Source organism: Polypterus senegalus, chromosome 11 (assembly GCF_016835505.1).
Source record: "Polypterus senegalus isolate Bchr_013 chromosome 11, ASM1683550v1, whole genome shotgun sequence".
NCBI lineage: Eukaryota > Metazoa > Chordata > Cladistia > Polypteriformes > Polypteridae > Polypterus > Polypterus senegalus.
The window spans coordinates 70,721,840-70,740,473 of NC_053164.1; the positions used below are offsets into that span (position 1 = coordinate 70,721,840).

The window sequence follows — 18,634 nt, forward strand, 5'->3', positions numbered from 1 at the left end:
ATGCTTGTATGGACTGGGTGTTGGGCAAGGTTGTGGGGTCCAGCGGCTGTGGGGCATCTGTTGGTGAAGAAAGATTCACGGATCTTGACTTTGCTGACGATGCTGTGATCTTCACGGAATCAATGGAGGCTCTGATTGGGGTGCTCGAGAGACTGAGTGAGGAGTCTGAGTGCCTTGGCTTGCGAGTGTCCTGGATAAAAACCAAGATCCAGTCCTTTAATGACCTCTTGGGCACAGCCATCAGCAGTGTGTCTGTTTGCGGAGAGAGTGTTGACCTTGTTGAGAGGTTTACTTACCTTGGCAGTGACATTCATGTCTCTGGTGACTCTTCCGGTGAAGTCAGTAGACGGATTGGGAGAGCATGGGGGCTCATGAGGTCACTGGAAAGGGTTGTGTGGTGCTCCTGATATCTATGCAAAAGGACGAAGGTCCAATTCTTTAGAGTCCTGGTGTTTCCTGTCTTGCTATATGGTTGTGAGACATGGATGCTATCCAGTGACCTGAGACAAAGACTGGACTCCTTTGGTACTGTGACTCTCCGGAAAATCCTTGGGTACCGTTGGTTTGACTTCATGTCAAATGAGCGGTTGCTCATGGAGTCCCGAATGAGGCACATTGCCTGTATTGTAAGGGAGTGTCAGTTACAGCACTATGGCCATGTGGCGCGTTTCCGCAAGGGTGATCCGGCTCATAAGATCCTCATTGTTGGGGACCCAAGTGGTTGGACCAGGCCAAGAGGTCGCCCTCGTAACACCTGGCTGCGGCAGATGGAGGGTCTTTTCCGGAGGGTAGGACTGGGCCGCGTGTCTGCCTTGGGGGATCCTGAGTTGTTTTGCCATGTAGTGGGTGCTCCCCAACGTGACTTGATTTGTCTAGTAACCTGAGAGCTTTGCCTTCTGGCCCAGTGCCTTGTTCACCACTATGGATTGTAAATGTGACTGCCGCCCCAATCCATCTGTTGATCTCACCATCTCTTTATTCCTCGATCATGAACAAGTTCCCAAGTTATATAAACTCCCCAACTTGAGACACTAATGCCCCCCACCCCACCCCGACTAGGAGAGGACAATCCATCCTTTTCCTATTGAGAACCACATACTCAGATTTGGAGGTGATGATCCTCATCTCTGCTGCTTCACACTCGGTTGCAAACCTTCCTAATGCAAGCTGGAATTAACAGCCCGATGAAGCCATCAAGACGCCATTGTCTTCCAAAAGCAGAGACACAATTCTAAGTCCAATGAACTGGACACCCTCCCCTTCCAGCTACACCTTGATATCCTGTCCATGAAAATCACACACAGGATAGGAAACAAAGCACAGCCCTGACAGAATCCCACACCCACTGGGAACGGTGGCTGATGTTTTTCCAAGTATAAGGACACAGCTCTCAATATGACTATACAAAGACCAAATAGTCCTTATTCGGGGCTCCAGAACTCCATGCTCTCCCAGCAATTCCCTGGAGGAATACGGCCATATACTGTTTCTAAGTCCATGAAACACATGTAGACTGATTGGGTGTACTCCCATGACCCCTCCAAAATCCTCATGAGGTAAAAGAGCTAGTCTACTGCTTCACAGCCTAGACAAAATCCCCATTGCTACTCCTGGATCTGAGGTTCAACGACTGTACTCTGGCATAAGCTTTCACAAAGAGGCTGAGGAGTGTGATCCTTCAGTAGTTAGAAAACACCCTCTAGTCCTTATTTTTTTAAAATGGGGACCACAACTCTGGTATGCCAGTCCAAAGGCACCAGCCAAATAGCCATGTAACATCGAAAAGGCATGTCAGCCAGAACAGCCCAACAGTGTCCAAACCTAGGGCGTTTCTGGGCGTATCTCATCCACACTCCTTGCCACTACAGAGTTGCATAACCACCTTAGTGACCTTAGTGACCCTCGGGGAAATGGGCATTGATCCCCCATTAACTTCTGGTTCTGCTTCTTCACAGAGGGGGAGTCTGTCAGGTCCAGGAACTCCTCAAATTGTTCCTACCAAATAATATTTAATATTATTTAAACATATTATTGTAAGTAATTATTGAGCTTCCTATGCTGCATTTGTTAGATGATAAAAAAAAAAAAAAACAATTCAAATATTTAGGTCATTGCACTGCAATTTGCAGGGTGTAGTCTTTAACTGACAATTTAACGGTCAAGCTCAGATAATTGCTCAATCCTCAAGCTCCCCCTTATTGACAGCCACATAATCACAAGAGAATTTCAGTATTTTGATATCAGAGTCTCTCCAGTCCATTTCTGGTCCGATCTGGTTTTTAGGCCAAGTTTTAGCTAGTGGGCCAAGGTGGTCTGCACTGTTCTATTTGAATTAAAGTAATGGATAGAAGATATTGAGAGAGGCATTAATAACAATAGTATAATTTGGGGGCACAGTTTTAGCTCTGATTTCACGCAGTAAATGAGATTGACATTCATGTGTATGTGGAGAATGCATGCTCTCCCTAGATGTTCCAGTTTTCTTCCACAGTCTAAACACATGCTGATTTGGTGGATTGGCATTACTAAAGTGGCCCGTGTGTGTGTGTATATTCGCTCTGTGATGGACTGGCACCCTGCATGTGTGTTGTTCCTGCGTGATGGAAAGATGGATGAGTGGATAAATATATATATGCCTGTTCAGTTCTTGCTAGTCTAGTGGCTATAGGCAAACTTCATAAAGAAATAATCTTCCATATACTGAAAGAAAACAAGCAATAGTAACATGAAATAAATAAATGACATTTTTCCTTTATTATTGCCAAGTTGTCAAATGAAAAGAGACAGCAATTCCCCTCTGTGCATCAGCATTCAATAATGCCAATAACGGGAGCTACAAAATAACCTTTGAGGTGTTTTCATATCCATGGGGCCATTTATATCCTGTTCAGGAGTCTCCATGGGGTTGAAATGTTGCAGACAGTTATTTAAGTCCACAAACCTTCATACTGTACATGCTACGTGCCCCATCCATTTCTGGGTTGTGTTTCCCGAAAGCATCCGAATTCTAAGAATATTGTAAACTTCATTGTACGACTGACCATTAATTTAAGAGGGTTTCTTGAAGGCAGACCCTGGCTCACTGATTAATCACTACCTGCTTCTTAAACTGGCTTCCTCTTGCACCGACTGTAGCCATAGGAAGCGACTGCCAAACAAGATGGATGAAATTGAAATTATGGCAGCCTCCTGAACATGTAGAATATTACAATTTCTGATGTAGTTATATCATTTTCATAACGAAATGCTTTAAAGCATTTATTGTGTTTCATTTAATAGATAAATTAAATAACTTTTAATGTTAATAGTTACAAAATTATAAGTTGATGATATTTCTATGTTCTTTAAAAGTTATGAAGATTGTGTTCTAAGATTGCACCCTACTTTTACTTTACTTTCACAGAGGCATTTTATGTGTAGAGAAACAGGAAGAAAGAAAAAGTTAGTACAGGAATTCTGGGTTTGATATATTTTTAAAGAGACTACGACTGCAATATACATAGCCCACCTAGATTAACATCCATTGAATCCTATGTCTGTGTCTTTGACCACCACCTCACGAACCCTTAAATAAAACATTACTAAAATTAAAACTGTAGACTGTAGCTGACATCCATCATACACCCAGCCTCTTGGACCCTCATTCCACCTGCCATAAAGGTTCTCTGCATTGAACATACAGCTGATTTTGCTGTCATGTTGGACTTTTTACATGTATTAAGTGCCCTGGAAGTACCCAAGGTATGTTTACTGACCTAAATCAACAGTATGGAACAATGAAATAACAGACAGTTTGTTGTTGGACTCCTGCTGGGTATTAGTGGAGGATCTCTTCCATGTTAACAACTCTCAGGTAGTGGCTGAAGAACAAGAAAATGCCAAACAACACATCAGCAAACCAGAAGAGTGATGCAACTCAAGGTAAAGGCGTAACTACTGTATGGAAAACGTGCTGCTGCTGTCTTCCGAATTTTTTATTTTTGCATTGTATTATATGTTTATGGTTATTCTGTTTGCCCGTAAAGAGAAAAAATGATAACGATAGGGAGGCAACGAAGAGTTTAGGGAAGTGGACGGAAAAGTATCTTGCATGTTACGTGCGAGCATCACAAAGTTGCTCGTTAATCGTTACCATTATTCTTTTTCGAGAAATGTAACCCACCCCCCAATGAATGATTGGACTTGATTTATACACAAACACTCCCAATTGCATACACGAGTCCTTCAAGAGGGAGGACCTGAACTTGTATCTTCTGATTTGTAATTTTGTTTGTTTCCAACAGCTTGGGAACAACTTTCAACAAAGAACCACCCTTTTCTATACTCCTCACTATCCTCTTCACGTTGAAGATGAGCGCTAAGTTAACGCGCCGCTAATGTAAGAAAGAGACGTCTGTCAACTTCAACAGAAAGTGGAGTGGGCCGGACAGGCAGAACGTGCAAGCGCGGCGGCACGGAGCTGTCACTACTGGGTAGAGAAGGAGCGCTTTTGCAGAGGGCGGACTTTACAACGATAGTAGGAGGATAATAATAGCAGGAAGATGAAGAATAATTCGGTTTGTTCTGTTATCAGTCCAGACGCACACAGCAAGTGGGTTTTTATTTTCAGATTTTCACTAGGCAGCGAATATCTAGAATACGCTTTAGCGATCAAGCCCACAACTGTTATATGAAAAGAGTATGAAGACTCTTTGTGAACTTTTGAATAAAATATTTCATATGCACCAGTCGGAGGCGTGACCACGGGGGGTCTGGGGTGGGCACTGCCCCCCAGAGACAAGCCGTGCCCACCCTGCGAAATGCTCTGTCTGTTCTGTGAAAACTCTGAAGAAGAATAACATTTGATTTTCAAAACTGAGTTGCTTTCCGATTAGACAGGCACCGTGCTGCTCACAGTTTACTTCGCGGCACATTTTGCAGCACGTTTTGAACCTGTTGACCGCATTCTTTAATTAGAACAGCGTATACGTTCCATTCTTCTTTTATTTTCTGGCTGGTAACACCAAAGGCTATGCATAGGTGGCTTATTAAAAAGCAGACACGCAGCACAGCGCACCCACGTCGGTAACTGAAACTCCAAAAGATGTAGATAAGCCTACACAATCCTCCAGCTCTGCGCCCGTGTCGGGTACTCCAAACCTCTGCCTTCAACAAAATATGCAGTCCGGACTGCCTGACTTACATATGGATAGCCCATCCCAGCCCATTTTAATTAATTATCCCAAGCGCGCATTCGGAAAGAAACTCAGATGTTTTAGTGCAAGCTGGTATCAGTCTCGACCATGGCTTGAATATTCTGTTGTCCGTGATGCCAGTTTTTGCATTGCCTGCCGCAAATTTAGTGTTTCCAGTTCGGACCGCGAGGACATATTCACCAAACACGGCTACACTAATTGGAAAAAAGCTCTAGAAAAAGACGGTGGAGGCTTCCACAAACACGCGTCTAGTATCCAACACGTCAGAGCCATGTCTGCATGGCAAGAGTATCGGCGCTGGGCAGAGACGGGTGAAAGCATAGTTCAACTACTGGGTCCAACCCAAATAGAAAAGAATAGATATTATGTGAAAAGCATTGGGGAGGCCGTTCAGTTCCTTGCTGTCAATGAACTGGCTCTGCGTGGTCACAATCACGTAGGTGGGGAGGAGGGACATTTCCTTGAGTTATTTGATTACACAATCAAAAAAGATGCCAAACTTGCAGAAATTGTAAAATACTTCCCAGACAACGCAAAATACACATCCAATGTAATTCTAAATGAAATAATTGAGACTCTTGCCAAAATGGTGGTAAAAGATATCAGGACCAAATATGAAAAAGCTGACTCTCCTGGACTTTGCATTAAAAGTGATGGTACCAGTGATCACTGTGACATTGAGGTTTTGTCTGTAGTGATTTGATTTGTCCAGAACTCCATCCCTGAAGAACACCTGATTGGCTTAATTCAACTGAATCAGCTTGATGCTGAATATATTTGTAACCAAATTCTGTCACTTCTCTCTAAACTTGGTTACAGCACAGACAATTTAGTGTGTCAGTGTTTTGATGGTGCTTCTTTCATGTCTGGGGCAAGGGGTGGTGCCCAGGCTTTGTCACAAGTACATTCCATATGTACACTGCTACAACCAGCAGCTCCATTTAGCAGTAATACATGCAATGGAGTCAGAACCTCTGGCTAAGAAGTTCTTTAACTGGTCAAATTCATTGAACACATTTTGTCGCAGACATTATGTTTCATACACATATCCACACTGAAAAGACTTCTAGAAATACGATGGACCAGTCATTATGATGTCACAAAGTCAACAATGAGGAAGCTATAAGGGGGCTTCTCTCAGAGGTAGCAGAGGCTGGCACTGCCCCTTTTGACATTTGCATAGAGGCATGTGGTCTTCTGACCCAATTAAAAAAGCAGAATTTCTTTAATACATGAAAATTCTTCCTTCATGTGCTTGGTGTGCTGAAACAAGCCAATGCAATTCTACAGGCACATGCAGTGCACTTGTGTATGGCTGGGGAGGTGGTGACAGCTTCACTGGCCACACTGATGGAGATGAGATGCGACTCATTCTGGGGGGATCGTTTTTCTCAGTGTGAAAGTAGGCCTACCAATTCACTCAAAAGGAAATGGAAAGTTAATTCACAGCTTGATGATAGTATTGTCGTGTCTACGCTTGGGCATGGTGACTCTGATGAACAAATTGCTCGTAATCAGACTTTTAAAAGGGCTATGTTCAGCATTCTTAATAGAGCTCTTGTGGAAATGGAGACAAGATTCTGTCAGAGAAATGTTGAATTATTGAGGGCCACATCGCTTCTCCTGCAAAAATCAGAATTATTTCTTGATCATTCTCTCCTGAAACCTCTTCAGGCACTTGCAGGCACAGAGCAAAACAGCACGAGCTTGCAAAATGAAATTGCTATGGCAAAAGCAATGTTGATTAATAAACTGCCAGCTGATGCTAATCTCTGTGAAGCATGCAAATGCATTCAGCAGTACAAAGAGACCTTCCCTATGTTGCATTCGCTATATGTCACAACACTCATCATTGGTGTGTCTTCAGCTGCATGTGAAAGCTCTTTCTCTACTTTGAACCGCATTCTCACTCCACTCCGGCGAACAATGCTGCATTCGAGGAAGAGAAATTTAGTCATTCTGGCAAATGAGAAAAACATCACAGAAAATCGACATGAATGAATTTATTTCAGAATTTGCCAAGACTAACAGCAGACTGGTCCTGTAGATAATATCCAGGTTAAACACTGGAAACTGATATCCTATAGCCTCCCTAGTGACTACAATGAGCCACGTTTCTGTTCTTGCTCTCATATGTTGTATACATTTGACTTTATTGATATTTACCTTGTAGATGTAGTTCTGTATTTGTTCACAAAGAATAATAATACAAGTTCCATTGCCTCTGATAATTTTATTGAACAGTAGGTTATGATTTATGCCACAATTTTTGCTTTTATATGTTATATAATACTATGTTGTTATTATTATGTGACCCCCCCTACAAAAATGGGGATGGATGGATGGATGGATATTTTTTTGCCCCCCCAGACAAGCCAAATGCCCAGCCACACATGATGTTTTGGTCACACCTCTGGCACCAGTATAACGTGTTTGCGTCATGTAGCTCTGAAATCTCAGTAAGAATTCCATTCCCTGCTTTTTTAGGCTTAGGCTCCTTGAGACACATGCCGGAAGATACACAAGCTTCTAAAAATCCTTTTTTTAAAATTAACTTTAAAACCAATTGTAGCACAAGTCCGGCATTCAATATAATATATGTTCATGCCTTTATGGAGACATACAAATAAATATAATACAACTCGTCAAGGCTTCCATTAAATGGGGAGTACAAATGAACTTCGCAAATAATAGCCCACAAACCCTATACACAAATGGAGCCACAATAACACAGAGCAAATCAATATAACAATACTGTATTGTGACAAGCCCCATTGTCTCACATTAAAGTGAGTAATTGAGGTGCGCACACAGGTTTTACTTCCTCACTGCAACACCCAGTTAGCCGTTGGTCGTCTCACACACATCGGCCTTGAAACCTTTTCTAGGCCAATTTATACAGGTGGGTGAATTAGCTTCTTAAAGAGACACCACCCACCTTATTCACAGACCATGTGCTGCTATTTGGGCCTGACATCCATATTTATCAATCCTACAATATTATTTTATGTTTCATTTAGTTACTTGATATCTTCAGCCAACAACCCCGCTAAGAAGAGTCGTGGGAAGACGTGAGTAACCCCACAGCAGAATAATGTTACGCTGAAAAATGCTTCCATCTTATCACCTTGACATTAAGATCACAGTTAATACTTTATAGCGCCATTGACACCATTCACAGTCATGAAACACCGCGAAGATTAATATCCATCCATCCATCCATTATCCAACCCACTATATCCTAACTACAGGGCCACGGGGGTCTGCTGGAGTCAATCCCAGCCTCTGGGGTGAAATACAGTAGATTGACAAATTATTACATTGAAATCATCACAACCACAATAGATAACAGCAAACAAAAATGCAGCATTATTATGGGAGCTTGAAATATTTTAACAGCAAATACTAAACGTTCAAAAAATAGACAATATAAATTGTTAGGCCACGGCGGATAAAAGAAAAAGAGTAAAAGATGTTGGCAGTAGTAGCTCTCCATCATTCTGTTCTGTACATTTTTTAGTTTTTAAGTACCTGATATTTTAGTCTTTGGTCAGCAGATGGTGCTATATATGTATCCCATTGTAAAAAATCTGCAGCTTTTTATGGCCGTAGCTATTTTATTTTTTCCCTCATACCATTATAAGTATTTTCAAGATTTAAAAGAATGGAGTATTCCAGATAACCGTGTCTTACACATCATTGATTCAAAATTCTAATCTGTACTCCGATTGTTTTATATCATGCACAGTATGTCAAATTGAGATACAGAAAATACTCTTTTTATAAAATGAAAGTTTGTTGAATTCAGCTTTATTATGTCTATCCTAATATTTACTTGCCAAATCTGCTTATTCCACCAGGGTTGTGGGACCAGAGCCTATCCCAGGATATATTAAATGCAAGGCAAACCTACAGTGCAAATTCAAACACACACAGTTACTTTTGACCTACTGATTATTCTAAAATATACATAACTCAGAAAGCCAGAGGTACTGGAAACAACAGGCATATGGAGAAAATGCAAAGTTCACATGGACACTGGCTAAATATAGCTTCAAACAAAGTGCCAAACAAACAAAGAAGCAGCAGTGGCACCCACTGGACCACCATGCTACACATTAATCTGAAACGAATTATTAATTTTGCACACTGAGTAAACTTTGTCAAAGTTTTGTGTGTAATTTTTATGTGTATCTATTACGCATATCCATTTTAAACAAATTAATTTAGGCAAATTCAGAGTTCAAAATCACTTGCAGCTACTAAATTAATAAAAAGCCACCAAATATTTACAAAATCTTTGATGAATAAGTTAAAACTATAGCAGAGTGGACATTTTTGTAATTAAATTGGCTGTTTAAACCCTTTTCCAAATCAAACTAAACCATTGTACTTTCTAGTTAGTAGAATTTAATATTGCAGTAATTACACCTTTAAAGAGATTTCTGGCTAAATTAGTTACTAAAACAATGCGTTCCTACTTACCAATGGGAGCTGGAAGTTCAGAAGCAGGAATTTCATCATATTTATACTGTGTTGAATATAAAAACATCTGTCTTTTTGAAAAGTTGGGACCTCCTACCAAGTAAACATTTAGCAAACATATGGTAACATGGCCTTCAAACAAACTAAAGGATCACCTCTGTCTTAAATACTCATAAAAAGATAAAGGTCAAATGTGTCATGGATGTGTACACCGCAGGAGATGTGACATCACACCAAGTGTATCTATCTTTGTTTAATTCAAAATCATGAAATGGTGCTCTATTTGCACATTGAAGTGTTTCCCCTGAGCTGAATTTTCTCCAATCTCATCCTTGGCATTACAAAAATTTTATCTTCCTATCATCAGTCACAGGCAGAACTAGCCCTGGGTGAGACACACTTTTTTATTTGGAAAGACAGCACAATACAAGAGGAAAGAACCTGTAAACTAAATGTTGGGAATGGGCTCAGAATCACCAACATGATAGCACTTCAGAACAGTGTACAGCCATGACACCCTGAGTGCTAATTTACAAAGAAAAATATTTAGGTGCCCCTTTTAGGGTCACTGGTTGACTTGTGTCTGATTCTCCCAGCATAGGCTTCAAATGACTCTTAAAGCAGTTTCTGATAATTGGTGGGTGTCTTAAACATATTTGTACGTATTGTATCTATTGAAGAGAGAAGCAATGACAGTGGTGGGATTCAGTGATTAGGGGGATTGAAGTGCAAGTTTGCTCCAGAAAAATAGAGCCTTGTGCGGTGTGTTGAATTCCAGGTCCAGAAGTAGGAGACCTCCCTGGAAGGGTGGATAGGCTTTTGGCCAAAGTGGGGTGGATTCAGTTGTTATTGTCCATTTTGGGACAAATGACATACATAAGGGTAGTCTTTCAGTTTTACAGTTTAAATATAAAGAGTTCAGTGCTAAAATGTCAAGTAGAACTGACAAGGTGGTCTTCTCAGAAGTTCTGCCTGTGCCACATGTCAGTCCAAGTAAGTTTGAGAAGATCAGAAGGTGTAAAGTGTGGCACTGTCCTTGGTGTAAAATAGAGGTGGATAGGTTTATGGGACATTGGGCCTGTTTCTGGAACAATTACGACCTTTCCCACCATAAAGGGGGCCCCGTTTACAGGGGAAACCTTTAAGTATGTTAGTCAAGGTCTGTTTAAACTAGCGAATGGCAGTGGTTTTCAGGAAGATTATCACAAGTTAAGGTTATAACCTTGCATGCTGAGATGGTCAGTAGTATACATAGAAATATATAAAATTCAAAAGATAAAGTAAAATGAATTAAATTGCTTAATGCTAGAAGTATCAAGAATAAATCATGTGAGTGGGAGTTGTTTGTAGCTGCACTTAATTATGATAGCATAGAGATAACAGAAACAGAGCTAAATAACAAAGATGAAGATGAGTGTGTAACATGCTATAGATGGTTACACAATATTTAGGAAAGACAGGGAAAACAGAACAAGGGGGAAACGGCCATTCATGTAAAAAAAAAAATTGAATGGACGTCTTCTTTAAGTGGATGATGAGACAGATCTCATCTAAAAGCATTAAGTAGGCCGTTTATTACAGACCGCCAATGCAGACTATACAGTATGTATTATCATACAGATTTAAATACACAATGAAACTAGAATATACTGTACACGTGTTTAGAAGACCTAGGAATTGTAGTGGAGCCTTCAGATGTGGCCACGCTAAGGAAAGTCCAGAGAAGACTGACTAGGCTGATATCAGGACAAAGAAGTATGAATTATGAGGAGAGACTGAAAGAGTTGAGCCTTTTTATTTAAGCAAATGGAGATTAAAAGGTTATGTGATTGATGTATTTAAAATTCTGAAGAGAATTATTGTAGTACATTCCAACTGTTATTTTAAAATATATTCTTCAGCAAGAACACGGATACTCAATTGTTGGAAACTTGTTAAGGGTAATTTTTGGGCAAATACTAAAAAAACAATAATATTTTCTTAACAATGGAAACAAAGACAGATGGAATAATTTACCAAGACGTGTAACAGAAAGCAGATTTTTGGGGACTTTCAAAGCCCAACTTAATGTTATTTTATAGGAATTTGGTGGACAGGATTGATGAGTTTGTTGGGCTCACTGGCCTGCTCTTGTGAAGATTATTCTAAGTTTTTAATAATATTTCTCTTTTTAATACAAATAATGAAAACATATTTTATACTTTTATTATCATTCTGTGAATCTGTGTGTAGTGACACAAAGTTTTTGTAAGAGATTCGTAGATTAGGAGATGAAAAGTGTTGATTATTCAATAAAGAGTCAGAACCAGGAAGACTGCACTGTGGAGGAAATTCCAAAAAGCTAAAAATAAATAAATAAAAAACTTGTGGTAAAGAAACATTACTAAACTGTTCTTTAAGTTCCCAAAAATACTGAGTGACAAACCCTAAACCCTAAACAGAAGATGAAGTCAAAAGACACTTTGCCAAAAGTTAATTAACCCCAAATTTAATGTGCGGTAAATGCAGCTACACACGTTTGAGATTTATCCGCCATCTTGGACAATCAGTCAGAGCATGATGCTGACCTTAAAGGAGCAATGATGACATCACATGTCACACACTTCCTGTTCTCACATGGTAGCAACCATAAAGAAAAATTCATAAAATGGCAGCACGTAACAATAGTAATAATGTAAATAATTTTTATCAAAACCAAATCAAAAGTAGAATATAATAGCATAATTACATTTTGCATGGTGCCAAATCCCTAAATGCACCACAGTTGTGTTATTAAATGCAAAATTAAATCTATACTAATAAAAGGCAAAGCCCTCACTCACTCACTCACTCACTCACTCACTCACTGACTCATCACTAATTCTCCACCTTCCTGTGTAGGTAGAAGGCTGAAATTTGGCAGGCTCATTCCTTACAGCTTACTTACAAAAGTTGGGCAGGTTTCATTTCGAAATTCTACGCCTAATGGTCATAACTGGAAGGTATTTTTCTCCATTAACTGTAATGGAGTTGAGCTGGAATGACGTGGGGGGGCGGAGTTTTGTGTGACATCATCACGCCTCCCACGTAATCACGTGAACTGACTGTCAACGCAGTGCGTAGAAAACCAGGAAGACCTCCAAAAAGCGCTTAAGAAAACATGCATTTTATAATTGAGAAGGCAGCGAAACAATAAGAAGTGAGCGAGTGACATATACTACCATATTCATGAGTGTTGCCAGCTCGGAAAGAAAGCAAGGTGTAAACCTAAACTTTAAATTAAGTTCATAGACAGGCTACGCTGGCGTTTCACATACCCACAGGTAATGCGGGATACAAGTTTAATGAGAGGGCGAGGATATAAGCGAGAGTTTTGATCACTTTGTAACTAAGTTAAAATTGTAGGTGAAGGGGTGTGCTTATGCAAATTCGAGACTGTGTTTGTGGGGATTGACAGTTAAGGCGGGTGGGGAGTCACGTCATCATCTCCCTCCCACCTCATTTTGCTCTGAGCTGAGCTCAGCTACGCTGTCTTCCGAAGCAACTTCGTCAGACTGCCACCAAATACTCACAGAAAAATCCACAAGTTAATACACACGCTGTCTCTAGAGTTTCTACACACTGAATCCTCCAGGCACTACTTATAAAAGGTCACATTGACAATCGTGTTACGTTATTTTTAAAATCTTTCCTTTTCTTAGCACAAGCACAGCTGAGAAGCTTCGATGCATGTGCTCCATAACGCGTTAAAAAATAATGCATTTAATCACACTTTGCATTACAAGCAAAGGGGAGCTTTTGTCAATGCATGATTTCCTGGTACACTGATTACATTGATCAGCGCATCACGATTCATTTTACCCTCGCACCACCTTAGTTTGAGAAGAAGTATGAAAAAATATGAGGTTAACACAGAAAAACAGATCACCAATTCAAGCTTTATGAATAATCGATTAAGCCATCAATAATTGTTTTGGTAAAGCCATCCTCCTTCCATTTTATAATTTTTCCGCCACTAGCCATGATTAAATGAACGGTAAAAAAGTAAGAGCAAAGCGAGGGTGACTTATTTAGGCAGGCATTTAGGCAGGCATATATATGACAGCAACACTCATGACAATGTCAATCATGTTACGTTATTATTAAAATGTTTCCTTTTCTTTTTCATTACTTCTTTAACACACTACTTCTCCTGCAGACGCGGGTATTTTGCTATATATATAATATATGAATTACCTCCAAAGAGCGCTGAGACTTTTGATATCATGAACGTGTCTGCAAACTGGGGTCTCCTGCCCAGCAAAAGTCGAGCAGCCATAATCTCGAATTATGAAGACACGCACACGAGTGGAGGACTCACAGTGCCATCACAGCCGATTAATGGCGGGGACGTCTCACCAGTCTACACAAGACCCACCGCGACTGTCCCCAAAAGGCGATCATAACGTCAGCGAACACATCTCTCTATACTATATAAAAGAAAAAGGCAACTTTCCTTTCTTTACACCTTTTTTCCTTTTATCCCAAACCAAAGCCTTTATCTCTTAACTGCAGAGGACACAAAACTAATTTTCTTTAAATGCCGGTAAGGCACATTACCAGAGGCACAAATTTGAACGTTCACATAGAAAATGTAATTTCAATGTACCTGTACTTCTTAAAACGTTAATGTTTTACTGTTTAATAACTTATAGACTATAATTTATTATTTTTCCCTTGCACTCAGTGACCAAACCTATACACACACATATAGACACATACAAACATACACACAAGTATATGTATGTGTATATATATATATACACACACACACATACATACATACATCATACATACACACATATATATAATTTGTGTGTGTGTATGTATGTATGTGTGTGTATATATGATGTAGATAGGTATGTATGTATATATATATATGTGTATATGTAGATATGTATATAGATATGTAGAAATGAAGATATGTATGTGTATATATGTATATATATATATATGTATGTATGTATGTATGTATGTATGTATGTATGTATGTATGTATGTATGTATATGTGTGTGTGTGTGTGTGTGTGTGTGTGTGTGTATATATATGACAGCAGCAATCCAAGCTGTGAGAAAACACTAAAAAGGAGGCGTGTCAGGCGTGGTGGTACATTTTCTGATGCAGCTGCGAAAACAACTTCGTGACGCTGCCGCCAAATACACAAAACAATTACTTTGACAATCATGTTACATTATTTTTAAAATGTTTCCTTTTCTTTTTTATAACTTCTTTAACACATGACATCGCTGTGAAGCGCGGGTATTTTGCTCTATATATATATATCACAGCGACACTCATAACAGTGACAAAACAATTACATTGACAATCATGTTACGTTATTTTGAAAATGTTTCCTTTTCTTTCTCTTTTCTTCTTTAACACACTACTTCTCCGCTGCCAAGCGCGGGTATATATATATATATAGATAGATAGAGATATATATATATAGATAGATATGAGAACAACATATATATATATATATAGATACATAGATATATATATATATATATATATAGATAGATATGACAACAACACTCATATCAATGACAAAACAATTACATTAACAACCATGTTACATTATTTTTAAAATTTTTCCTTTTCTTTTTCGTACTTTCTTTAACACACTACTTCTCCGCTGCGAAGCGCGGGTATTCTGCTAGTATGAAATAAAATAAAAATTCCGTTCAATCAAAACATTTCTAAAATCAAATCCAATCTGCACTGGGCTTCAGTCAGAATATGCTATGGTAATGCAGTCGAACACATTGCATATTTTACATTTTCTCTTCTGGAATATCACAAAAACAGTAAAAAATAGCATTAACATTTTCATGGGATGCACCATAGAGCTGGGAAGTGGGCCATATCCCCCACCTAATCACTGTCTAATGTGACGAGCAGCTGGAATGGATTGATATCCTGCCTGGAAGGCCAGCGTAATGGGTAGTCAGAGACAAGGCATTCCCTGTCTCTGCCTGGATGCTGGCCTGGCATGGTAAAATGTAAGGATGAATAGATGGACTGGTATCCCAGTAGGTTTGGACAGAAAACTCATCCCCTCCTGGGGGACCAGTGTGGTGGATGGACATGGGGAAACAGCCTTCCAAGACTGTATGCTTCCCCAGTGTGCCGGGTGACAGCATTTCTGAGTCGGTATACACACACAAACACACACATGGGGTGTACTGGGAGATTTGAGTCCCATTGGGCAGCATTGCTGTGTTCAGTGAATGCCACCACAGGGAGCTGCAGGGAATGGCTGTCCCTACTTTGTGGGGCTTCCACTTGACCCAGACGTACTTAATCTGTTCAGTGTTCTGATATTAGTGGTGGGCTTTTCAATTCACTTCAATGATTTGATTCTTTCAAACAATCAGCTTAAGTCAATCGATTCTTTTAATTAATTTGGTTTCTTTAGTGTTTGGTGTGTATGAGAAGTCTGAAGGTCAGATTGTATCACAAATACATAGTTTAATAATTCATACATTATTTTGATAAATATATATGTATGTGTGTATGGAAATAAAAGTCTGTGGTACGGTTTGCATATATGTAGCTGGAAACCCACAAATGGAGGAAATGAATCATGTATCTTAAAAATATTTTTTTATTCCTAAGCTTTTGACTCCTACCAGGAATCATCATCAGAGAAAAATGATTTAGACATACAGGAGTTCAAGGCAATATATAGCAAATAAGGAGGGGAGGGTAGGTGGATGTGGGGAGGGATGGATTAATGAAGTGGGGTTTGGAGGGTGTTGATCATAAAGTCTTTTTCATTATATACATGTTCTTCTTTTCAAGCATACAAATGCTTGGTTCATATCCAGATGTCTGTTAATGGCGTTTTTAATTGGATAGCCATATTTCAGCCAGTTCTCTGGCACTTTTAGTATTAGCCTTGAGTTTTACTTGTACTGAGTCCCATTTAAATGTGTGTCCAGTCGAATTTGTATGTAGGAAAATTAGAAACCATGGCTCCTTGCTTCTGACAGCATTGTGTTGTTCCTTTTTACATGTTGCAAGTGTTTTTGACGTTTGTCCCATGTATACCACTGGGCATGAATCACATGGTATGCTATAAACCGCATTCCGTGTCTCTGCTGATGATTTCCTGCTTTTAGCATTAAAAAGGATGTGAGTCTCTATGTAAATATATACATGATATCATTATTAATTAATTTATATATAATTTTCTATAAAACACACATTAAATAAATAATATACAGTATAAATATGTAATTAACTATATACAGTCATATGAAAAAGTTTGGGAACCCCTAATAATTCTTTGGATTTTTGTTTATCATTGGCTGAGCTTTCAAAGTAGCAACTTCCTTTTAATATATGATATGCCTTATGAAAACAGTAGTATTTCAGCAGTGACATTAAGTTTATTGGATTAACAGAAAATATGCAATATGCATCATAACAAAATTAGACAGGTGCATACATTTGGGCACCCCAACAGAGATATTACATCAATATTTAGTTGAGCCTCCTTTTGCAAATATAACAGCCTCTAGACGCCTCCTATAGCCTTTGATGAGTGCCAGGATTCTGGATAGAGGTATTTTTGACCATTCTTCCATACAAAATCTCTCCAGTTCAGTTAAATTTGATGGCTGCTGGGCATGGAAAGCCTGCTTCAAATCATCCCATAGATTTTCAATGATATTCAAGTCAGGGGACTGTGACAGCCATTCCAGAACATTGTACTTCTCCCTCTGCATGAATGCCTTTGTAGATTTCGAACTGTGTTTTGAGTCATTGTCTTGTTGGAATGTCCAACCCCTACGTAACTTCAACTTTGTGACTGATGCTTGAACATTATCCTGAAGAATCCGACCCTTGACTTAAACAAGGTCCCCAGTCCCTGAATTAGCCATACAACCCCACAGCATGATGGAACCTCCACTAAATTTGACAGTAGGTGGTAGGTGTTTTCCTTGGAATGCGGTGTTCTTCTTTCACCATGCAAAGCGCTTTTTGTTATGACCAAATAACTCAAGTTTTGTTCCAAAATGAATAAGCATTTGCATACAACAAGCGACTCTGTTTGTGGCGTGAGTGCAGAAAGGGCTTCTTTCTCATCACCCTGATGTTCTTTGTGCAAATTGCGCTGAATTGTAGAACGATGTACAAATACACCATCTGCAGCAAGATGTTCTTGCAGGTCTTTGGAGGTGATCTGTAGGTTGTCAGTAACCATTCTCACAATCCTGCACATATGCCGCTCCTGTATTTGTCTTGGCCTGCCAGACCTGGGTTTAATAGCAACTGTGCCTGTGGCCTTCCATTTCCTAAATGCTGTAATGACCCGGCAGTCAGCACTAACAGCATGGTGCATTATGGGTATTTCTTTAGAGTTTACTTTTTGTGTTATTTAAGCAAGGCAGTCGATTTCTTTTGCATTAGAGATGTTTTATGTGTTTATGTTCAAGTTAGTTTGGGTGAGTTTGGTTCATTTGCAGCCCAGTTATATAAAACTGTAACAGTTACCATTATGGAGAAAGATGTGTTGATGAATGACTTTGGCTATGGCCTTGCATGTATTAAGCTTTGTTTTTGACTCTCTGCTCTAATAAAGAGGTAAAAAAGGACAGAGCTATGTCTTGCTAGATATTCCATCTATACAATTGTTTACAGAGACACTCGGGGTCTTGCGGTGTATGGGACACGAGTGTTCGCCTACTTAATTAGCTAGGTACAGCTGCGTGTAGGTGCTAGCACCCCGCTAGCAAATAGCTTAGGGGAAGTTAGTAGCAAAGTTCAGCTCCGGGAAGTTTAATAACTCAACTACCAGTTATTACAATACATTCCTTACAGTTGAAACTGACAGTTTAAACCTCTGAGATAGCTTTTTGTAGCCTTCCCTTATACCATGATACTGAACAATCTTTGTTTTCAGATCTTTTGAAAGTTGCTTTGAGGA

At 39.4% G+C, this 18,634-nt stretch overlaps 1 protein-coding gene across 1 annotated transcript in view; it reads right to left on the reverse strand.

Annotated features, from left to right (window-relative positions):
• The window catches only part of LOC120539782 (lectin-like), a 43,015-nt gene extending 33,265 nt beyond the window's left edge, over positions 1-9,750 (reverse strand). Inside the window, exon 1 of the mRNA XM_039770165.1 lies at positions 9,681-9,750. The gene's annotated coding sequence lies outside the window, so the exon portion shown is untranslated. The remainder of the gene's footprint in view (positions 1-9,680) is intronic.
• Between the last annotated feature and the right edge of the window lie 8,884 nt (positions 9,751-18,634).